The sequence below is a fragment of the Uloborus diversus genome, chromosome 2, assembly GCF_026930045.1.
Source record: "Uloborus diversus isolate 005 chromosome 2, Udiv.v.3.1, whole genome shotgun sequence".
In the NCBI taxonomy this organism is placed as follows: domain Eukaryota; kingdom Metazoa; phylum Arthropoda; class Arachnida; order Araneae; family Uloboridae; genus Uloborus; species Uloborus diversus.
Genome location: NC_072732.1, coordinates 67,967,700 through 67,993,880, shown reverse-complemented (window position 1 = coordinate 67,993,880; position 26,181 = coordinate 67,967,700). Strand labels below are relative to the sequence as shown.

At 32.1% G+C, this 26,181-nt stretch overlaps 1 protein-coding gene across 1 annotated transcript in view; it reads right to left on the bottom strand.

Annotated features, from left to right (window-relative positions):
- Window positions 1–26,181, bottom strand: part of LOC129216348 (cGMP-inhibited 3',5'-cyclic phosphodiesterase 3A-like) — a 602,719-nt gene that overhangs the window by 81,956 nt on the left and 494,582 nt on the right. The window lies entirely within an intron of this gene.

The window sequence follows — 26,181 nt, the reverse complement described above, 5'->3', positions numbered from 1 at the left end:
AGTACGGGCGGAGAACGGCTGTCCAGACTGGGGTTCGACAGTCACCACTTCCTGGCCTTACAAAAGTCCTCGTGCGATTTTTCTGCTTGCGAATACGACAGACACTCAGTCCTAAGTGCCTATTGAAGCACTGTGAACGTTTGGGAAGGAAAACGGAAGCATAATATGATCTCTTTGGGGCCGTGGTAGCCCAATCAGTAGAGTGTCGGATTCGGGGCCCGAGGGTCCTGAGTTCGAACCTCAATGGTCGAAGATCCACCGTCGTCATTAGAGGGGACTGGGCGACGTTAAATATGCTCGTGGTCTCAATGTCCTCCAAGTGAAACGATACCTCTGGGGGTGCTAGCACCAGGTAGCTATTACCTCCTGGTCTAGTTCTAAATTCTCATTAATTGTTCGATTCGGTGACGGTGCTGCCATCTATCGGTATAAAAAATAATGGAGGCAAGGCACTCAGTATGCAGTCCTCGACATAAATACAGTTGTAGTCAGTTGTGACTCGGAATCGAAATCGAAATGATCTCTGCTTTGCTCTGACGAACTTTTCATATCGCCGTGTCAGGAATCACCGTATATGGGTTAATGTTAAGGCTGGTGTTGCCGTTCCGAAAGCTTGGAGGCAACTGACCAGCATTGCGCTGTAAAACCAACAACCTCCACCTACGTCGGTGCCAAGCGGAGCGAGCTGCAGGGGCGTTACTATAAAGTGAGGCTCATTACTTTTGGATCATACCATGTATTTCCGTTCCCACATCTCAAGCAAGATAATTTGAATTCATTTGTCATGTAATCTGCACAGCTTACAAATGCAAAAAAAAAAAAAAAAAAAAAAAAACAAAATACTAATGGCCCAATCATTTTATGAACATCGAAATCAAAAAATATTTTTAGAAATGTAATAGATTTTATGCTGCCGAAAAAGCTATTGTTAAAAAAATTTCAAGCGTAAGTTTAACATAAATCTCTTGTAATGATATGATTTGAATGAATAAATAAATATATACAGCTAAAGAAACATTGAGATTCATGGACATAAAATTGATGAACTTTGTTAAATTTGAATGAAAGCAGAGGCATAAAAGTTTCCCCTGATGTCGTAAAAATGTGAAACAATCGTTCGGGAAATGAATTCTTATATGATTTATTTATGCAAATATATTTTCATTTTCTTTAATAAAAGTTTTCTCCTTTCAGAATATTTATGATTTAGGACGAATATTTAAAATAACCGTTTGACATTTTGCATTTGTTTCTCGTGTTGTACCAAAATACTTTTTCCCCCGGACACATTTAGATACTTTTGACGATCGATGTGCTGCAAATTAAAAGCTTAAAAAGTCATTTTTGAGCATATCACGACGAGCTAATGTGAGTAAATGATAAGATAGATTTTTGCTTCAAATATGAGTATTATAAGGTAAAAAACGCTTAAGAACAGCTCTATTGTTTTTAAAAGTTCTTTAAAAGAGACATATTTATTAGGGTTGGATTCGAAAAAATGTTTTTTTTTTTCAATTTTATGTACGACTAAAGATCTTATGTAAAAATAATATTTTTTTTTTAGGTTCAAACCACGCTATATAATGATAATTTATGGTTGCTGCACTATAAAAAATAGAAAAAAAAATTTAAATTTTTGAAAAATTAAATTTTTAATTTATATTTTCCAACTTGCAGTCCCATGCGCAAACTGAAGATGTTAATTCAAAATTTTTTTTAAATTTTTTCCCTATCGAGGATATCAAGCTACAACGTTTTATAGGTAACGCGATTCCGAAATAAAAAATTCGATTTTTCCGAACCACCCTATAAAAATTTTTTTTATTTAACTTAGCAGTGTTTTTTAATTTTTTCCCGATGATTTTACAGCTTTTTTACTTCCTTTTACAAAAAAGGAAGTATTAAAATGGCGAGAAAATTTTCACTCAAAATTCGGCCTTAATTTTCATTTTGCTCACCCCCAAATGAATGTTGAGTTTTTTTTTTTTCAACTCGATCATACGCGGATAAGTGCCTAAGAACGTATAAACACCCGAAATATCCATTTTGACATTCCCCGAGTTAATTACAACGACTTTTCTCGTGACGACCGTATGTATGTATGTGCGTATGTGCGGATGTGTTTATGTGCGTATTTATGTCGCATAACTGAAAAACGGTGTTTCCTAGAAAGTTGAAATTTTGTACGTAGACTCCTAGTGGGATCTAGTTGTGTACTTCCTCTTTTGGTTGTATTCGGGTATTTCTAAAGGGGTCTTTTGCCCCCTTTTGGGGGGAAATCACTGTTAAGTTCAATGTATACTCAGTTGGTGGACGGACAATGGTGTCAATTTTGACGGATACTTTGCAATATATTGCCAGTCTTTTGGTCGCCAAGTTTTGTCGCCGAGTTGGCGAAAAATTTGTCGATTTTTTTTAAAAATCTTGTTCCAATTTGGCCATTGGTGGTGATATTTAGAGAGTAAACTATTGAATCACATTAAAATAACTAATAATGGGAAAATGACATTAAAATTGAAGTAAAAGGAAGTCATGTGATGCACACATCAGCTCGTTTACTTCCTTTTACAAAAAAGGAAGTCTTGTATTCGGGAAAAAAAATTTCACTCAAAAATCGACCTTAATTTCCATTTTGCTCACCCCTGAATGAATGTTGAGTTTTTTTTTTCCGATTCGACCACACGTGGGTAAGTGCCTAAGAACGTATAGACACGAGAAATATCCAATTTGACGATTCCCGAGTTAATAACAACGAGTTTTCTTGTGACGTCTGTATGTACGTATGTGCAGATGTGCGTATGTGCGTATGTATGTCGCATAACTCAAGAACGGTGTGTCCTAGAAAGTTGAAATTTAGTACGTAGACTCCTAGTGGGGTCTAGTTGTGCACCTCCCCTTTTGGTTGCATTCGGGTGTTTTTAAAGGTGTCTTTTGCCCCTTTTTGCAGGGAAATCATTGTTAATTTCGATGTAAATTCAAGAATTTGGCGGACACTTGGCTCTATATCGCCAGTCGTTTGGTCGCCAAGTTTTGTCGCCAACTTGGCGATAAATTTGTCAATTTTTTTTAAAATCTGGTTTCAATTTGGCCACTGTTTGTGATATTTAGAGAGTAAACTATTGAGTCACATTAAAATTGCCAATAATGGGAAAATGACATTGAATTGGAGTAAAAGAAAGTCATGTGATGCACACATCAGCTCGGTTTTTTTTTTTTTTTTTTTAATTTGAAGGAAATAAATGAACTCTGTGGGTGTTTTTCGCGCGCTTTAGAATGGCGTAAAAGTCGAATTGATCGGATAAGTATTTCGGGTATAAAGGGCCATTTTCTGCCATTTTCGGACTTTAAAATTAAAATTCGAACGGTTCGGTTCCTTCTTTTAGCGTTTAACCCCCCCCCCCCCCTGTGTTTCTTCTCGAGTGCCCAAGGACTGTACAGTGCCAAATGAGTTAGTCAATTTGCTGTGAAGTATCTTTCTGCTTTTTTTCTTGGGCTATTGTTCTGTTAATAATAGCGGAAGAATGGGTGCAGCGAGACACGAAATTTCACTTGCATTTGCTATTATTAAAAACACAGAAATATTTTTTCTTCAAATTGTACAATATTTGATAATGTGATACGTATCATAAAAGTAGATCTAGAAAAATCTACAAATTAACTCAAATGAGAACAATAAAACATGAAAACGAAATGAAATTTTATCGAATTTTGAATGGCAGTTTTCGTTTGGTTCTAGTATGAGCTATTGTCTTTTGAAAAGTAAATTTCATGTTGTCTTGACACTAATTTAGGACATCTACTGCGTATTTGTTTGAGATTGAAATAAATGATTTAGATTATTGTGGATTTGTAAATCGGCTTAATGTTTCATTTTGTGATGTAACATTTGATAAAAATAGGATTTCTCGAAATAGCAAAATTTTTTCTCGAAAATGTTCATGAATCCAATATTTTCTTCTGTCCATTACGCATAGAAGAAAGTAAAAAAGAAGCTATATTTCACATCCAGCTGCTATAAGACTTATCAAAAACGTTGAAAAATAAAATTTTATGAAATATTTACTTTCATGAGTTGATATAATAAACTCCTTCTGATGACATCTCTATTGCAAAATATGTCAGAATCTCATCTTGAAGTTAATAAGAATAAAGAATATAAACACTCACTAAAATAACACCAGCCTTTCGGTCAATATCTTACGATACATTATAAATATTGAACTTCCTGGCTCGATTCCGTAACTTTTGGATTACCAGGGTATAAGGACTGAATATTTGGGAAAGAAACAAATGTTTTTGTTTCGCGGGAGATTAGGTTGACAATTACTGCAAGCTTCTTTTAAAAATAATGAGGGTTTTAGTTTAATAACAGATGCAAAATGTGGGGAAAATTTCAAACTTGAGGAGTAATGATTTCATTTTAAAAAGATAAATTATAATAAGAATTTAAAAAAAAAATTATAAAAGGAAAAAATGAAAATTTAAAAAAAAGAAGAAAAGCACGAGGTACTGTTGTTAAAAGAGCTAATAGCTAATACGACAGTTCAGTAGAAATATCTTTAGAACAGGAGGCAATCATATAATGCAAAATCACCATCCCCTTGATCACCAACTTACACAATTGAATAATAAAGGACAAGTGAAACATATACGATAACACAGAGACATCTAGTGGTAGCCAATTGAAGTTTTACAACTCGTTCTTTCTTTCAAGCAAAATTGGAGAGCAAGTATAGGCCCAATATTCCCAAGTAGGTAGCATTATGAAATTGCACCTTTCTCTTTGGAGACACTCGGCATGTCATATATCACAATAATTATTTACTTTTGCGAAATATAGTAGGTCCTCACAAAAAAGTGTCACTTAAATTTTAGCCTAAGTTTCCATTTACTCACCTCCGAACGAAAGTTAATTATGTTTTTTGGCCCGTCAGCACGTTGATGTACCCACTGACATACTGACAATATATTCATTTTGAACCCCCTCGAACCCCTACATTTCGTGGATTCTGTAGAAAATTGAACTTTCGCATGTCGTGTCTGAGTGGAGTCCAGTTGTGCACTTTCCCTTTTTGTTGCAAATCGGAAGTTCCTATCTAAATAAGCCTTTGCACTTTTTTTTTTTTTTTGCGGAAAATATACGTTAATTTCGATGCAGACTGGAGTAATGTCATAAATTGGCAACCATCACAAGATGAACAAGATGATGTATCGATAGAATGGTGACACATTTGACAACAAAAATGCGATGCCAAATTTAGTGTGGATTTGGTAACATTTAGTAGTACTCCCGTTGATATTATCAGTGTCTGAGAATGTTTGAAAGTTTCCTTTATCTTTATTAATTACTAATTACATGTGAAGTGACTAAAAATTTAGCTAATTTTGGTAACTTTTGGGTAAAACAACATACGGATTTCGACTTTCAAATCAATCAAAAATGTGTGAACTACACGTAAACGGTACTCAAAATTGGATAGAATAATCAGCAAAGATGGTACACGTAACAAAATCTTCGAACGTTTTAAAGCAATACTGCGAAATCAAAGAACGAATAAATATATTTCGTGCAAAATATTTCCAAAGTAAAAATTGTACTATAAATGTTTCCTCATACTCCAAAGTCTTCCAATATGTTTCAATTTGTGATACATTTAGCGCAAAATGCATTACAATGTCGGAGTTCAAAAAGCCGCGAAGGGAAATCTTGCGTGTCTTATTAGGAAGCGGTAGCTAATCAAGTTATCTTACATCTCTAAATCAACCCTTGCGTTTTAATCAAAAAACTAATAACAAATATGAAATTAAGAAGCCCTCACGAGATTACGAAGAAGAAATTAAATCTAAAATATCTTTGAAAAGGCTGACTTAATATAGGAACGTAAAGGTATTTACAACACCTGTTCCAACTAATCAGAGCTCCTGCAATGTTCTTTAGGTCGAGAACCAAAAAATATCTACAGTATGTTAAGATTTATAGTTTTATTGTTATTCTGAAATTTGGTTTTTGTAGTTAGTTCAAGTTTTTTTTATCTATATTTAGGTAGTATTAAATAAAGTCTACTAAAAATGTATACTAGAGCGCATAAATTCATAAACTAAACGGCAGACTTTTGCTGGAAATTTCAGTTCATTTCTTTTAGTATACTGGAAAATAATTCGGTTCGAAAGAGTTGAATACGAGTTTTTTTTTTTTTTTTTTTAAATTTCCAGATTAAGAAAGAATTGTTCCCAGATTATCTTGTATGGGGAGAAAAAATAATCCCTCATATTACCATTATATATCAATGGAAATCATTTCATACACAATACAAACTAGTATGTAGTTGCCGTCATGAAACTATTGTTTATCTATTTAATGAATTCTTGAATAGAACATATAATCCCTAGTACAAAATTCTGCTACAAGCAAAAAGTGGTATGATTTCGAAATTTGGGATATTGACTCTCTTAATTCACTAGCATTAATTTTTTGGCACTAAAAACTGCGCTTGGAATGTTTTCCCTACCCATACGTAAGTAAAGAGTAGGGAAATATTTGCCAATAATAAGCCAATTTCCCAATAATATTCCCAAAATCTGTATAACAAGTTTTTCTAGGTGTTGAGATACCTAAGCTGACCGACAGACCGACAGATCGAGACACATTGTCCTCAACTCAATACCCTACTTTCCAATTTTCAATGTTTCAACATTTTTTTCTATTGACTTTTGTTTTTTAGCGACATTTTTGATGTGCTATACGTTTTCTTTCATGTTTTTTCTCTCTTTTTTTACTTCCTTTTACAAAAAAAGAAGTCTTATGTTCGCAGAAAAAAATTTCCCCCATTAAATTGGCGTAGAAGGAAGTCATCAGCTTGTTTCTTAAAGAGGTCAAAATGACACCATCCCACGCTTGTAGGTAAAACCCTGTAGTTCGGGTAAAATAAAAATACATTTTTTGTGAAACTTTTTATATTATAAAGTCAAGTGGTGTTATAATTTGGCGGACATTGGCGATAGATCGCCAGTCTTTTGGTCGCCAAGTTTCAAATTTTTGCATTTTTTTTTTTTAATTTGATTTCAATTTGGCCACTGTTGGTGATATTTAGAGAGTAAACTATTGAATCACATTAAAATTGCCAGTAATGGGGAAATTACATTAAATTAGAGGTAAAAAGAAGTCATGTGATGCACACATCAGCTCGTTTATTTTACTGCTCTAAGTATACATGTAGTATAATCTCTGTTTCATCTAAGAAATGACTCATTGAAAAGAGAAATTTACATAAAAAGTTACACTACCGTAGTATGCCGGATACATTTTTAGGTCCCTCGAAAAACCAATTTTTCAAAACCATATAGCGCCAAGCGGCACGTTGAAGTACATGATGAAAACGTAAAAATTGAAGCAAATTCGTCCAATATATCATAAGCAGTGCTTTTGGTTGGGGAAATGCATCGGAATAACGGCTCCAAAAATATACTATGTTTCCTTTAGGAGGTAAACTTCTAATAGCGCTAGAATTACAATTTTTACATTGTAATGATAAATTTCCAAACTGATTCCGGCATTAAAACTACTCAGTCGTAATAACTTGAATCGGAGACGAGCATTCATGTTTACAACTTTATAGAATGTTTTTGGCATGAATTAATACCAATAGCTTATGATGATACTAGCAGTAAAGTACTGACTGTTACGAAATTAATTGTTGATAATAAAGCACGCCAGATGGAACAACCGCGTATTTAGAATTTGCGTGACCGTTCCATTAACTTTGAAATTAATTTCATTAGCTTGATTTGAAATAACATTGTAATTCATTATTGTTGACGGTTAAAAGTAGCTTTTTATTTGTAATATTTTATTGAATAAATCAGTAGAAAAAATTGAAAGAGTTGTTGCAACCAAAAATATGTTAAGTGTGTTGCTTAAAGTTAACGAAAAAAAAAAAGTGCGACTGTTTCTTTACAGGCTTAAAATCAGGCTCGAACCATTTTTTTATTTTTTTGGATCCATGCTTTTTTTCTTTTTTTTCCTGTTTTTCATGGACCTCCCGAAATAACTAAAGAACTGTAATATTTACATTTAAGTGTTTCAAAGTGAACTAAATGGTTAAGTTTCGCTCAAGGTGTTCTAAAATCATCAAATAAAAGTAGAAGGTGTCCCACGGCAAGTTGAAAAAACTACTCAAATTGTGAAAAACATTTTCGTAGAGGTGTTTGTACCTCGTTTAATTTTGAAATTTTTTTAACAATCAACTTCAAACGCATTTTTGATAACTGACTTATTGGACAGCTTCAAAGGGAAAGGAAAATTGAAAAAATGAACTAAAAAATAATAATAAACGTAACTTTTTATTAACACTTTAAAGAAAAAATTGATAATATTATTATTTAAAATAAATGTGAGAGAAAAATATAATGAAACCAGTATTTAACGGCAAGGTTATATTTGATGCTTTGACAATATTCTTTATATTTGGCTTGAAATGTGCCAGGATTTAAGTGATATAATTGCCTTCAGATAAATGTACGTTAAGTAAATATGCACGTTAAACTTTTTGTACAAACATTTTAGCAAATAGTACTGTATTTATAAAGATAAAGAACATTTCCCACTTTTTTGAAAACTTAAAAAAATGTAATAAAAAAATACTAAGCACTTTTTTCGCAGACATTTTCCAACTGTTTGTTGTTAAATCATCAGAGCAGTCAATTATAGCTGTCTTACAATTCATTTGCTCTTATTATTTGCTTGAAAATCTGCAGTCAACTACTACCGCAAAAAACAAGAAACAGTTTTTTATATATTTTTTACATGCTTTAAAAATGCATACAATTCTTATCTAGTGTACAGTTTTGTCAAATGTACCCTACTTACTACAAAAAGTGTTACTTGAAATCTAAATCTTTAATTTAAAAAAATCATTAGAGATACAAAAACAACGTAAACACACACTCAAAAAAAAAAAAAAGAATTATTGGCATTTTTAATGTGATTCAATAGTTTACTTTCTAAATATTACCAACAGTGGTCAAATTGAAACCGGATTCAAAAAATAAATAAATAAATAAATAAATAAATAAAATGGCCAGATTTGTCGCCAAGTTGGCGACAAAACTTGGCGACCAAAATACTGTTGACATATCGCCAAGTGTCCTCCAAATTATAACACTACTTGAGTTTACATCGAAATTAACATTGATTTCCCGCCAAAAAGGGGCAACAGACCCCTTTAGAAACACCCGAATGCAACCAAAAGGAGAGGTGCACAACTAAACCCCAATAGGAGTCTATGTACCAATTTAACTTTCTAGGGCATTCCGTTCTTGAGTTATGCGACATATATCCGCACATACGCACATCCTCACATACGTACATACAGACGTCACGAGAAAACTCGTTGTAATTAACTCGGGATCCGTCAAAATGGATATTTCGCGTGTCGTATACGTTCTAAGGCACTTATCCACGTGTTATCGAGTCGAAAAAAAAAAAAAAACAAACTCAACATTCATTCGGGGGTGAGTAAAATGGAAATTAAGATCGATTTTTGAGGTGAACATTTTTTCGCGAATACAATACTTCCTTTTTTGGAAAAGGAAGTAAAAAAGCCGATAAGTTGATCAATTTTGGGAAACATTAAACTTAATTTTCTCGCTCGTAATTGCAGACATTCTGTCATGAGCGAAACTTTATAAGGTGACATTGATATTTGAATGTAGAAAATACTGCTTTAATTAGATTTTACACGATCCTGGCTAAAAGACATGTAAATGAATTGAAAGGAAACACACATTTTAACTAAGGGAGAGTATGAATACTCCCGTCAAAATTAAGTTCTTCGAGTAGTTTTCAATTGTAATAGACCAGGCGTCTCTTCTTCTGGTGGGAATCGGGGCTTCAAAGTTATCAAGTAGCAGTGGCTATCCGCCGATAGAGGTCCCGAGTGAAACGAGCTGATGTGTGCATCACATGACTTCCTTTTACTCCAATATAATCTCATTTTCCCATTATTGGCAATTTTAATGTGATTCAATTGTTTACTCTCCAAATATCACAAACAATGGCCAAATTGCAACCAAATTAAAAAGAAAAAAAATCGCAAAATTTGTCGCCAAGTTGGCAACAAAACTTGGCGACCAAAAGACTAGCGATATATCGCCAAGTGTCCGACAAATTAGAACACCACTTGAGTATACATCGAAATTAACAACGATTTCCCCCAAAAAGGGGCAAAACCCTCTTAGGAACATCCGAATGCAACCAAAAGGGAAAGTGAACAACTAGACCCCACTAGGAGTCTACGTACCAAATTTCATTTTTCTCGGACATACCGCTTTTGAGTAACGCGAGATACGAATACACATACGCACATACATACGTACATACGGACATCACGAGAAAATTCGTGGTAATTAACTCGGGGGTAGTCAAAATGGATATTTCGGGTATCTGTACGTTCCGAGGGCATATATCCACGTATGATCGGGTCGACAAAAAAACTCAACATTCATTCGGGGGTGAGAAAAATGGAAATTAAGGCCGATTTTTGAGTGAAAATTTTTTTGCGAATGCAATACTTCCTTTTTTGTAAAAGGAAGTAAAAACACCAAATGATAATGAACCAATTAGCAGAATACTTAGATATAAAAAACTCGACTTTGATCGATTTCCAAAAAATGATTAGGTTAAATTTCAACTTTTTTTTACTACTTTCTGTAATCTTATAGACTTAAAGAAACAAAGTGACAATTTATATCATTCATAAAGGATGTGGAAGGAACTGGGTACATGAAAAAAAATGAACTCAGTTCTAAATTCAAAACTTTATACTCAGAAAAAAAAAAAGATAAAACTCTTATCAGTTGTAAAGAGTAACACCTTGAGATGCAAACACGCATAAATAGTTATACTCTCAGTTTATAGCTGGATAAAACCTTGAATCTCTATTAAAAAATACTTTAACTCATCGTGAAACTAAAAAAATCTATATCTGCCATAAAGAATTGCGGCGTAACTTTTTATTACTTTTCAAAACATATTCAAACTGAACGACGTTCATGATTTTTACTGTACCGTAATCTTTTATTACATGGCTTCTGTCATCTACAAGGTCATTAAAAGCTAACATTAACTATAAGTTTAAAGGCTTTTAAATCATCCTTATTTTTTCAATAAATAACTTTCATTATTTTTTCGAAGCAAATATTATTAAACGATATACATTGCATAGTTTAAGGCAGTTAAAAAACTCACCTGTAAGCGAAAATAATCAATTTTTACCACCTTTTACCAAAAAGGAAGTATTGTATTAGCTAAAATAATTTCACTAAAAAATAGGCCTTTATTTCCATTTTGCTCGCCCCTGAATGAATATTGAGTTTTTTTTTTTTTTTTTTTTTTTTTTTTTTTTTTTTTTTTTTTTTAACCCGACCTTACGCGAATATATGCCTAAGAACGTATAGACAATCGAAATATCTATTTTGACATTACCCGGGTTAATTACAACGAGTTTTCCCGTGACGTTTGTATGTACGTATGGTATAAGCGTATGTATCTGGCATAACTCAAGAACGGTATGTTCTAGAAAGTTGAAATTTGGTACGTAGACTCCTAGTGGGGTCTAGTTGTGCACCTCCCCTTTTGGTTGCATTCGGATGTTTCTCAGGGGGTCTTTTACACTTTTTTTTGGGGGAAATCATTGTTAATTTCAATGCAAACTCGAGTATTGTTATAATTTGGCAATATTGCCAACCTTTTGGTCGCTTAGTTTTGTCGCCAACTTTGCGACAAATTTGACCTTTTTTAAAAATCCGGTTTTAATTTGGCCACTATTGGCGATATTTAGATGGTTTACCACTGGATCACATTAAAAATGCCAATATCGGGAAAATTAATTTGAATAAAACGCCTTTTTTTTAGCTTCGGTTCGCAACAAACCTTGGGGGTGAAAATATTTGAAGTGTTTCTTTGCTTACTCCAAGTCCAAGGTATTATTATTATTAAATTAGAGTAAAAGGAAGTCATGTGATTCACACATCAGCTCGTTTATTTTAATGACAGTAGTTTTAAGCTCTCGTCGGCATAGAAGTCAGCAAAGGTTCAGACGCCTTGGCCAAAGACATGACGATAGTATATTAAGAATCTCTACATGCCCTCATTTAAAGACATAAGTCCTGTTGCCCAAATCAAAATTTAGAGATCTAACCAGTATGCAAAAGCATTAGTCGCGCAAACTCAATGCTAACACAATTGTCACAGAAACTACGGCGAGACTGGCCACTTCAGGTTGACCAGAAGTCATAAATCAAGCTAGAGATCAAGCCAGAAATCAGAAATCAAGAACATACGCTGTCTGGAAAAACTGGCCCGGAATCGAAATTGGACCGGATCACATCTTCTCTTGCTCTACAATTTTGCTATGCAGCAAGTTAAAGAAATGCCCCCAGGAAGCTCTGTATGCAGAAAATTGCACCATTGCGCCAATCGTTTTACGTCTGAGCTCGTAGCTATGAAACGACGATAAAAATATTTCAATTTTTAAAAAAATGCTGTGTGAAATTTCTCATTTTTACTATTTGCAAAAAAATAAGTGGAAATGGCATCCAGCACATTTGAATTTACAAAGAGAAATGCAGCCGATTTACTTTGAAAAACTTTTTCAACTGCTTTACATCATATATTCAATGGACATATTTTTTTTTTGTCAATCCTTTTATTTACTAAGTTAATGCAATCAACATATCTACGTACATTTTAGAGCTTATTCAAGTAATAACAGAACTAGAAATAAAATCTTTGAATCTCTGAAACGATATTGTAATATAATTAATTGTATCAAATGAAAACTTTTGAAATATATTCTATAAAAATTAATATCCATTTTTAAAAAGTGCAGCGCATAAAACAAAACCTTGTTGAAATTTCATTCTTTAGTGACTTATTTCGACGACTGCAGATCACGACACACAGATGAACATGTCGTCGCCTCAAAGCAACATATATCTTAGTGATATTCTCGAGATTAAATGTCATTCATGCTCTGAGGCGACATTGATAACATTTGCTTACGAGGTAGAATAACATCATACTTTCTTATTATGAAACAATTCATAGTCAATCGCACTGACAAAAATTGTACTGATTTGAAGGTTTATATTCTTACTAGGTAGCAATGCCCGGTTTTGCACGGTCTGCCTCAAAAATAAAAGTTATTTCAATTGAAGCGTGTTCAAAAATCAGGCTTCAATTGGAGGGAAAAAATACTATAAAATTTTCCGTCAAAACAATCATTCTCAAAGAAAAAAACGGCAAATCAAAACTTCCCGAAAAAATTAAGCGCAACAATCCATACAATTAAAATCCTTTAAAAAAAAAAAAAAAAACGAGTTGATGCGTGACTTTCTTTTACTCCAATTTAATGTTATTTCCCCATTATTGGCGATTTTAATGTGATTCAATAGTTTACTCTCTAAATATCAACAGTGGCTGAATTCAAACCAGATTTAAAAAAAAAAAAAAGACCAAATTTGTCGCAAAGTTGGTGACAAAACTTGGCGACCAAAATAAAGGCGATATATGGCCAAGTGTCCGAAAAATTATCACACCACTTGAGTTTACATCGAAATTAACAATGATTTCCCCCCAAAAAGGGGCAAAAGACCCCATAAACACCCGAATTCAACAAAAAGGAGAGTTGCACAACTAGACCCCACTAGGAGTCTACGTACCAAATTATCTACGACAAAAAGGGATTTTGTGACCAGAACAAGAGATCTTACTGCTGGAAAGGGTTTTTTTATACATATTACGAATAAAAATGTAATAATCTAGTATCCAATAATCTAATAGTTTGTGAACATCTCCTATAAATCTTTATTACAATGAAACGCAATATTTGATGCAAGGGGTTATCGAAATGTCAGCAAACATTGAAATAAAATATTGAATCGAAATTGTTAGATGGACTCCTGAAATATTCACAGCGGGTCTCAAGCAGCCCACAGGCCACGAGTTGAAAGTAACTGCGGTAGCGCAGTCAGAATTTTTTGAACTTGAGTCTCAAAACATCAAATACAAATCGTATCGTTCCTTGTAACGCCAAAAAACGTGTCTGCAGTAATCTGTAATCTGCAAATTGTGCTGTTTGACTTTGTTATTTCCTATTTTATTTTTTATTCACAATGGTATTTATTTAACTTATTTGTGATCAGACTTAGTCCATTGCTGTAAAAAAAAAAAAAAAAAAAAAACTATAGATACTTTTTCAAAAACTAATTATGCAAGTTTGTAGTAAAGGATGTAAAACAAAATTCTTTGCACTCAAAATACATAACAATCAAAAAGACAAAATAAAATAATGAGAAGTTTGAAAACTTGTCCTGGTCAACCTCACGCTCCGAAAAATCTTGCAACGTTATCTGCACTTTAAATAATCATCTTAGTGTCGAATCATCTCCCAAAATGTCACGAAATTTGTATTTACTATTCAAACATAAAAATGTTCAGTATAAACTTGTCACTACAAAAAAGCTTTAAGAAGATAACTATATGCTCATTTACCTGCTAACTAAGGATTTCTGAGTTAGATAAAATTAGTTGTTATAACTATAGACACTCAAATAATTGAACTTATAAATAAAATCTCTTAATTACGTTAAACGAATGCAACTATTTTTCAGTAATAAAAAATTGTAATAGCAAGAGGTTGTCGTTTTTGAACTTTAGAAATTACTTCTTTCAAAGAATGTTTCCTACGCTTTCTTAGTGAAATAGCGTACTGTCTCTTTATTTTTGAACGTAATTTACGTATTAAAATACTAATTTTGTCCAATGCAAAAAATTATAATAAAAAGTCTGCTATGACCTTCCAAAATTTAAAATAAGACTAAAAAAATCTATAAGACTTCAGCGCGTTCACAATGAAGATATCACCCAGGAGTTTATGCATCGTCTCATATATGTATAATATTACATAAAGTTATTTCACAATGACATAAATGAGAAGAGTAATTTAAACGTGTTAAAATGTATTTATTAATAACAATTCTTCCCCGCATAAGTTTTGCAAGACCATAACATTTTCTTAAAACTACTACCTCATCGTAAAATACAAAATGTACAGATTATCAATAAATTGCAAAATAATTATGATGTAAGTTATTTCAAAAATTTGCTCATTTTTTAAAGTTGTACTTTATGTTTTCGTTTTTAAGCCCAACGGTATTTATTTCTATTAAGTCATGTTTCATGCAAGTTTTTTGTTTTCATAAAGTGAAGAAAAAATGTTTAACAAAGTGTCAGCTTAATGGTGCGAATAAAAAGAAATCAATCTCTTATTTTGTTACTATCTAGCAATTAAAAAAAAGGGAGGGGGGGAATCTTAATTAGTGTTTTATTTAGGTTTCTTCCTTTTAAGAGTGCATTTTATTTGTTATTGTTAATTGAAGTTTATTTTTTCTTTTTTGTCCAACTTAATCCTCATAACATCTAACCTACTTTTTTTTTGAACTGCTGAAAGATTGAAAAAAATAAAAAATAAAAAAAAACCCGAGAAAAAGATAAAAATGTCTTTTATACAAGGCATCGTACAAGAAAAAAAGCAACTAAAGTATTAGAAGTTGCAAATCTGGAGCACGTTAAAACATATTAGCAATTTTTTAAAAATTTTCATAGTCATTTGTTATTATATAATTTATACGGCCTATTATGCATATTAGTTAGAATTATTACAAGATAATAACGAAAGGAAAAGTTACATTTTTAAGCAATTATGTCTTGCATGAATTTCTGTATTTCAATTAATATCGAACTTATTAAGCTTGTAATGTTAAGTAAGTATAATTTCATTTTAGCTAGATTTAATTTTTAAAAGTACTTCTGTCTCTTACAAGTTTTCATTAGCATATTCTATGTTTATTTTTATTCTTAAAACAATTAGCACTTCCAACAACAAAGAAAAAAAGACATCAAGCATCCAATTGAATTTTAACGGCTTGAACTCAAATTATATTTTTCGCAATTATGAATTGCGATAGGTTCCTACTCGTTGAGTTTCTTGTTTATAAAAATGGATTGTAATGGTTTGGAAATGGTCAAGAAATTTGCATCCGTCATATTATAATTGGTGATTTTCTAGAATAGGTAATACAAGGCATATCCATAAGAGAAATGATGATTAGGATGCGGTAATAAAGATAAATATTTTATGGCCGATATCCACAAGTACACTAATCATAAAAATTTTTTACAGCGTATAACTTTATGCATTTTTTTCTTATCAATCTTAAATGATAAGAGTTAGTAATCTGGAAATTTTGCATTAAGATATAAGTTTTGCTGTTTAAATTTATCGAGGTTTGAGTTTTATCTTGAAGAAAGAAAATTTTACACCTTCCCCTCTCTTTTTGAAAGTAAAATCTATTTTAATTAAACCTTGAATAAGCGCAAATGATTTGTAACTAAGTCAACAAAGATTTGTCCTCTTAATAGGTATTAAAGAAGCTAGTTAGCTCATGATCGTCGTCATGGCAATTGAAACATCAGTGCAACATCAATTTTGGTCATGTTAGGATAGTAAGCAATTCGTGATTGCTCAAAAAAAAAAAAAAAAGGGCTTCTCATATAAAAGAAAAAAAAAAATTGTTTATTTTTTAAATTTTTTTTTACGAACATCATTTGAGAGTTTTTATTTTTCTTCTTTTGGCATAATTCATTTATAGCTGAATCAACAAAATTTTAAGATTAATCTTGGGTTTCTTAATAATGATGAAACTATCAATTTTTATTTCATACGTTTTCCCGCAGTTCTTCACTGCTAAGCAAGGCAGTATACATAACTAAATTTCTATGAGTTCAACTAAAACGGATACTTTAATTGAGAAGCATTCTTTTCCCTCGACAAATTATTTCAACTAACTCTGCATATAACTTGTTCTTCAACGTGTTCAAAACCGAAATGGAATTTAATTTTACACGATAGTACTTCTCATTTGCTAAAGATTTCGGATCTTCATCCTTAATTTAATACAAAATTACAATGTGACATTTTGCATGTTATGAATGACTCATTGATGCATAACAAAACGAGCTGATGTTTATCACATGACTTCCTTTTACGCTAATTTAATGATAATACTGCATTGGACTTGAAGTAAGCAAAACAACACTTCAAATATTTTCACCCCAAAGTTTGTTGCGAACCGAAGCTACAAAAAAAGGCGTTTTATACAGATTAATTTCATTAATATTGGCATTTTTAATGTGATCCAATGGTAAATTCTCTAAATGTCGCCAATAAAGGCCAAATTAAAACCGGATTTTAAAAAAAAGCCAAATTTGTTTTCAAGTTGGCGAAAAAACTTGGCGACCGAAATCTTGGCAATATAATGCCAAATGTTTGCCAAATTATAACACCACTTGAGTTTGCATTGAATTTAACAATGATTCCCCCCAAAAATATGGAAAAGACCCCCTTTGGAGCATTCGAATGCAGCCAAAAAGAGGTGCACAACTAGACCCCACTAGGAGTCTACGTACCAGATTTCAACTTTCTATAACGTACTGTAATCGAGTTATGGGGGATACATACGCACATACACACATACGCACATACATACGTACATACAGACGTCACGAGAAAACATGTTGTAATTAAGTCGGGTATAGTCAAAACGGATACTTCGGGTGTCTATACCTTCTTAGGCATATATCCACGTGTGTGGTCGGGTTGAAAAAAAAACTCAATATTCATTCAGGAGCGAGCAAAATGGAAGTTAAGGCGGATTTTTGAGCAAAAATTTTTTTCGCAAATGCAATACTTCTTTTTTGCTAAAAGGAAGTAAGGGATGTAAAATGAAAAATTTACTTAAATTTAAATATTGAATAAACTGTACGCTTTCCAGACCTGTTATGCACAGAAAATAAAAACTATCAATACCCTCCCCCTCCCCTGCCACACATGGAAATATAGTTGAGTCATAAGCCACAACTGTTTAAAAAAAGAAAAGAAAAACAATTATACAAATGGGGCAGCTAATAAATATTTTCTCAAAGTATTTTTATAAGACCCATAGTTTGAAAGAAATAAACACATGCAAAAAAGTAAGGTTTGAGCAGAAATTTTATTTTCTGCGCGAAAGAGTATTTTATTAGTTGGAAAAATTGTTGATGTTGAATATATATATATATATATATATATATATATATATATATATATATATATATATATATATATATATATATATACTGATAGCAATATAAGGATTGAACAAGAACGAAGTATTCATTTAAAAGAAGGAAAAAATGAAAAAAATGAAAAAATCCCAAAATACCCCGGGGCCTCATCAGGGGGTACTCCCCAAGGGCAGGGAAAAATCATGAGATGTTTCTTGAGTGCTGCTGGCGAAATTTGCCTAAAAAAGCAGCACTAGTCCCCGACATCTCACAAAACTGATGTCGGGGACTAGTGCTGCTTTTTTAGGCAAATTTCGCCAGCAGCACTCACGAAACATCTCATGGTTTTTCCTTGCCCTTGGGGAGTACCACCTGATGAGGCCCCCTGGGTATTTTGGGATTTTTTCATTTTTTTCATTTTTTCCTTCTTTTAAATGAATACTTCGTTCTTGTTCAATCCTTATATTGCTATCAAATGTGTTGTCTACCAGGATCATAGAGCAGCCTGTGGCGCCTATTGAACTGAGTAGTGAAGTTCATTTTTAGTGAAGTTCATTTCGGTTGACTTGTGCAGATTATAAACACAAAATATGATAATGTTTCTTTATATATATATATATATATATATATATATATATATATATATATATATATATACATATATATTCCTTCAAAAAAAAGCAATAAAAACAGCATTAAAAAATTGGCACCCAAGTTTTTTTTTTTTTTGTTTCAAGTTGAAATAACGTTGTCCTTTAAAATATTAACCGTTTCTCATACACACAATTCCTGAGAAATGGTTTTGCATCTAAAATTAGTACATAATTAAAGCCGTTGTAATTAGTGTTTCAAAAAATAAACATTTAAGCCTGAAAATGATTTCCACTCCATTAAAAATTATTTTAGAAACTATGAAGAGAAGAACGTTTTAGGTTTCTCGCGTCAAAAGTTAATTTATTGTTCTATAACATACATAAATGAAGTTTGTGGCGCCCACTCAGTTTTCTGTTGATTCGTCTTTAAGCTCCGAACAGTTAAACACAAAAGCTTTTAATGCGTTCAGTGTTTACATTTCAGAAAAAGAAGTCTGGAGGATTATATTATCACCACAAATTAGCTTTGTTAGCATGCTTCCTTTGTGATCAGCAAGAAAAATTTCTGAGAATTGTTTTCAGCGTAGAGTATTCATTGTTATAAATTATTGCTTTCATTCTTACAAAAGGTGGCTTTTTAAACATCATGAAGAACTCAAGTTAAAATGAAGTAGGAGACTTCTGGTGAATTATTTTGCGCGTTGCTCATTGTTAGTAAGAGACATTTCATTTTATTAGAGTTTGTGAGAAATTGTTTTTAATTCAATATTGTTTGTAATTATTACCTTTTGATTATTAGGGTATACATAATTTGTAAGAAAATAACTTTTCTCATACTGTGGAGTTATTACTTAAGTCTTCATATTTACTCCCTTTGACAACCAGTTATTTTGCCTTTTTACTCTATTAGCGCTTCAAATCATGAGTCTTTTTATTTATGTCACTGCGTAAGGTGGGTACGTGACACTTAAAAACTTGTGGGTTAGGACGTAGGAGTCACTTGGCGTTAAATACGCAACAGAAATAAGACAATGGAAATGATAATGAGACAGGAAAATATAGAAAACTAATTCATTACTCAATACTTTTCAATGAAATTGGATTTACAAAATATATTCGAATAGTTTGCTTTCCATTGAACGAGCTTCAATCTTTTAACATGTACTTAGTTTTAAAACAACTAATACCAGTATATAATGCTCCATAAATAAATGATTGTTGCTTTAGGTTTTTCTTAAAGAACAACAATTTACTTAAATATTTTATTGCAAGAATTATTTATCTCCTAACCGTACGAAATCTAACTCCACCACTCCTCGAGAGCTGGCGACTAATCCTCTGACATCCCGAAAGCATTAAGCTTCATCTCTGCATCCGTTAGAAATGTGTTCTGGCAAGTTGCCAAGTACTCTTTCAATGCAGATTAGTGACTGAGCCCAGTCTCCGATACAAAAGCCGGGATTAGGATGTGTGAAGCAGGAATTTGCTGCTGGCCATTATTTAAGTTTTATTGAGACACAAACTAGAATTTAAAACACCAAAATTGAGGATAAATTTAAAGGTACTACATAAACAACAACTTTTGAAGTATGAACACTATGAGAATTGTTAATCTAACGCTTATTTACAGAGAGAAACAACAAATTTATTTTATGAGGAGACTTAAACAAGCATGGTTTAATGAATTCTTAAAATGAAATAAATTGCATGTTGGGGAAATGGAAAAAAAAAAAAAAATCCTTGAAATGCCATTAACATTTCAGTTTTCCAGAAGCAAATACTGGAAAAATGAAGAAAACATTAACTTTTCATTAGAAAAGCTGACTCCCAAATTGCGAAATAATAGGTACTCACAGGAATGGTCTCTTGGGTTGGGGGGGGGGGGGGCAGTCATTCCAGAGGGAACATTGGTTACCTTTCGTTTAAAAAAAATTCTCCAAGATTCTTATTTCAATTTTAAAGAAATTGATAAATTTTAGAATATCCCATCGAAAAGACGTTTTATTTTTCGATTTTTGCAGCATTTTAAAGTTCTTAAAACGCTGCACAGTGTAACAAAATTTCGAGGAATATTTATGACACCCCCCAATTCTTCATTTTAAATTGATTTTATAACGACGCATTTCCGTCGTCTGCGGTTTCTGGTCATGGAATTCGCAACTCCAATAAACTATAGGTGGCGCTGCAGCCACTGTCGAATGGCGGACGAAAAAGGTAAAACAAACACACGCCGTAACTTATAACTTGCTTTGACGTTTAGTGAATGACAGTAATTTTTCATTGTGTTTGTAGGAAGCTTTCTTTTCTATTCTTCTGAAATTACATTGCACCATAAACTGTCTGAAGCCAATAAATTACCCCCAGAGAAAACACGTGAAATGGAATGTTTTACCTTTTTCTTTAGTATTGTTAATCACCGCAAAGTAGCGTATTCGAGCTCTGGAGTTGAGAATTCGCAACTCCAGCGCTCGAATACGCTACCTTGCGGTGATTTACAAAACTGCAAAAGAAACTAAAACATTGCCACGTTGCGTTCCACGTGTGTCTGTTGACGTAAACACAGGCAGTTTGTTCTGAGTATTTATTAACGCAATCGATGTGTCTTAGATTGCTTTTAGCTACAGAAATTAATTCGTCCCTTAGTAGTATTCTCGAGCTTCTCAAAATAATGTTAGTTTTCCTTATATCCTTCAAAAAAGTATTAAATGGTGGAAGCGTAAACAAGAAAACTCTGGATTAACAAAATTGGATAACGTTATACCAGGTAAAAATTTTTACTGCTTTGTATGAATTTGTAAGAATATGAGTTTTTTTTAATCTTAAATTAATTTAACTAACCATATTTTACAGCAGCATTTAGTTGGAATGGACAGTATGCAAAATATTTTCTTGAATTTATTATCGTAGAACAAAATGAAAAATGTTTAACCGAGAAAGAATTTACTTTATTCCTTTTATTCTCAGCTGAAAGGTTTCGCCAAATTTGTTTAGGGTTATAGTTTTAGTATTGTGCGAGCAAAGTAGCCTTGGCGAGATTTTGCGTTTTTAGTTAAACCATTTTTAATTTTTATCATGAGTGGAATAAAATGATAGTAAGATTACAGAATTCGATAAGTAAAAAGAAATAATGGTCAATCAACTGAAAAGAAAACTACCACCATATATCCGTAATAATTTTGTAGATGATTTGCATAACATGACATAATTAAATCGTAACTCAGAAATTAGAAACATCGAAACAGAAAAATTTTAAATTAACCGATTCGGGAATTCGAGAGAAATAACTCAGCTACAAATGCAAAAGAATAAGCGCTAGCCAAGCAAAGCAAAGAAGTATCATCTTCTTTTGGTAATAATTTGTAATGTCACATTAAATTTTCTAGCATTAATTGTTATTCTTGTCAGGCCACAATTATTATTTAGTTTTATCAAGAATTGATAAATATCGAACTCAACATCGTGAAAATGGCTGCTTAGAACTACGAACTACGTAGTTTGCATTAGTGTTTGACGTTTAGTAATGCTTCTTGAATTCTAATCTCGTTCTACGTGGGCCAAAATATCCTCAGGACTTAAAATATTGATTTATAAAGGATAAAACAAAAAAATCATACATACGAACAAAAATCACAACACTTTTAGCATTTTCTTTGTTACCACGTGCGTTTGTTTTAGTTTTTTCGTCCGCCATTAGACAGTGACTGCAGTGCCCCCTATAGTTCGTTGGAGTTGCGAATTAAATGAGGTTGAATTTCTGCTTTGTAGCAGACGATATTTTCGTGAAGAAAAGTAATAAAAACACTCATAAAGAATTAAAGATATTCTCTTTCTCTTGTATACAAATGGTACAACCATAGACTAATAATAAGAATAGATCGGGCTATGGCAACCCTTTTGCTGCTCATAAACCAAACCATGTGACTGGTGGATATCCTAGCAACAGCGGGCGTTGATCGTAGCAGGCGATCAACGCCCGCGAGAAATAAAATAAATAGAATTGATGGAACACGGAAGAATGATCTTTTATGGAGTCCGATTAGTAAATTTGTTGTTCTAAGTTGTAAATATTTTGTTAATATAGTGAATTTTTTGTTTAGATAGTACTGTGCATTTTCTTTATTCAATTTCAATAACTCTCTAAGCAAGTAAAGATGCAAGCGCCCAAAAAGAATCGGAAAACGGTAAGATTTTTACCTACAATTTCAATTTAAGATACCGATTAGTACATTTTTGCGTTAACGCAAAACGTTTACGCCATTACGCTTACTCAAACGCTGACGTAACAGTTCCGAATGAAATAAAAGTTACTGAAAACTGTGATCAAAAACTAATTACTAATGTCAAAATAATTCATAACTAAAAGAAAAACAGTTCAATCTCTGCACCTGGAAATAAATTATAATGAAAACACATTACGTTTTAAAATACAAGTCGAGGTCCAAACTATAGATAATGTTGCCATCTAGCAACTATGCTGCCAAAGTTTTCGCCAAGCCTCCCACCAGTCACATGATGTATCCATGAACCAATTTTTTCATCAGCAAGTCTGGGAAAGCTCGGTCTACTCTTATTATTCGCAACTACAACAAACTATAGGGGGCGCTGCTGAAACTGTCTAATGGCCGAAGAAAAAACTAAAACAAACGCACGCTGTAACATATAAATTACTTCTAAACTTAGGAAATGATAGATATTTTTGTTCGCATGTATGATTTTTTGTTCTTTATTCATTTGAAAAGATTTTTCAAAGTCTTTTGGTTATTCTGACCCATGTAGAAAGAGATTAGAAATCAAAAAGTATTACGAAAGTAAAAAATTATGCAGAACACACAGTAAGTTATTCTGAAGCAGCCATTTTCACGATGTTGAATTCGGAATTCATAAATTTTTGGTTCGCTTCGAACGGCATTTTCATTTTGTACCGTTTTTTCTATACATTAGTACATATTAAGTTCAGTTTCGTGACATTTCCGGCATTTGTTGACATTTTTGTCACATAGTGCACATGCGTGACAGACTGTCAAGAGTAACGTTTAACACTAGATAATTTATTTCTATGACTATATGATTGGATATCAAAAGAAATCATCATGCATTTAATTCATTCGTCATGGAAATGATTTAACTGATATGCGAAATCTTGTCAAGTTACATTATTCTTTCACGCAATTTTAAAACCATAACCCTATAAACAGATTTTTGGTGAACTTTTATTTTTTATTGTTCAAATTCTTAACGTTCTTTCTGGATTTTTCAATCTGTTCTGCGATAAATATTTTCAAGAAAATTTATTTGCATACTGTCTATTTCAGTAGGATACTGTAGTAACAAATTTTATTTAAATCATTTATGTGGAATTAGGTTAAGGAAAAGTGTCCAGTCAATGTTGTTAAGTTCGTTTTTTTTTCATCGAATTGAAAAACTGATATTTATTCAAATTCAATCAGAACAAGAAAATAAAATGTGTACTCACAGTTTATATCAGATATTTTTGATGTTACGCTGTTGCGGATGACGATTCCAAATGATGAATTACGCAAATAAAAAAAATACACATAACAAACTATTTGTTTTGCCCAAAATGAACACATGGAACGCAATGTTTTAGTTTTGTCGGCAGTTTTGTAAATCTCCGCAAGGTAGCGTATTCGAGCGCTGGAGTTGCGAATTAGTCTATGGTACAACGTATTTGAAATTGTATAATTAGATTCTCAAAAATAAAAAAAAAGATTAGAATGAGAGAATCTCTTAAAAAATATCGTCTGTTTCATAATCTTAGTTTATTTGCGAAAAAATGAGTGAAAGTTTTTTTGATGTGTTCAAAAAGAATAAAGAGTTTTGTTTTCGAGCTTTTTTTTTTTTTTTTTTCAATATCGTCTGCGCTTTCTGTTAGTTTTAATACTTTTTGTGGAAACATAATATATTGGTTAAAATTCTGATATGTTGATGTACGTTAGTTTTAGAATTACTTTTAGTCAGTTTTTAAATATTTTTCTGAAACTTTTAGAACTTGATTCATTAATGTCTGCTGCTGTTGACGTGGAAAGATGGCGCATCATTATGGTTATTATGTAAGGATGACTGAAGTTATGGGATTTTGAAAAAAAAATCAACGAAGCCTAAATTGAAATTTAGAGTAATTTAGAGTAAATTTTAGTATATTTAAAACAGCGCTTTTCTACCTACTAATGACGAATTTTATTATTATTTTTTTTTGCCTGATTGCTGATAAAACGTCAATTGGCACAACTTTTATTTTTGATGTCAACCGTTTAATGCCGGGCAAGCAGTTCCTTTCCTTATAAAGTTATTATTTTTAGCGGAATGTATTTGCTGTCACGTGTGGAACAAAATGGCGACCATTCAGTGGAATGGTTGTCGAAAATTTGAAACTCTATAAAAAGAAGGTTACAGAATACTCACATGCAATATAAGTGATATTTATGTAATAATCACATGTTGGGAAAATTATATTTGCATTACAAGAAATTGAAACATGGCTATTTAAAAATGTTATCACTATTTTATTTTTCAAAGAGAGTTTTAAAAGTGCTAAATGTATTCACGATAGAAGTTGAACCTTGACTCGTTTTACCTCGTAAAAACAGTTACGTTTAATGTGCAATGCTGGATTTAATAGTTTAAGAACTTTTGTAATTACAAAAAAATCAGAAATATTTTAACCGTTATAAAACTGTAGTATCTTTATCATCATTGAAATATATTCATGAATTAAATCACACATGCCGAAAAAAATACGAACATCTTGCTAAAAACACTTCTATTATCAGATATCAGCACCTTTCAATAATTAATATATTCAGATTTAACATATATTTAGTGAATATGATGAAATTTTTTTAAAACCTGAATACTTCACTACAGATAAAACGAGATAAAATTCGATAGAATCTATTTCATAAGAAAAACCTTATGAGAAAACCCTTTTGAAAACTCATTACTCTTGTCATCTCATAAAAGAACAATGTGAAAGAATAAGAAGTTCTGTTCGGAAAAATTCGAATAAAGTGAATATCTTCCATCCCAGCAGCGGCTGCCTATTACCATTTGAAGAGGAATTTTATTTCAATCTTGTCTCACACGACGTTGGAAAGAATTTTTTCAAGAGGACGCCAGAAGTAGAAAGTACAATGGAAATAAGTAAAGCATAGTAAAATTGATGAAGTTTTATTTATTTATTTTTTTCGCTCTCGTATTGAATTGTGGAGTCATATTTTTTACAATGGTATAATGTTGGCATTCTCTCAACTGTTTGGTTTTTGTTGCAGATGTAAACTCAAATTGAGCATGAATATATTATATTTTAAAAACCTAAATAGCATAAATGATGCACAAAAGATTGCAAATGCTTTAAATCTGACACAACTTCAAATTCGAACAGTTTTAATCTACGTATCAGTCGTT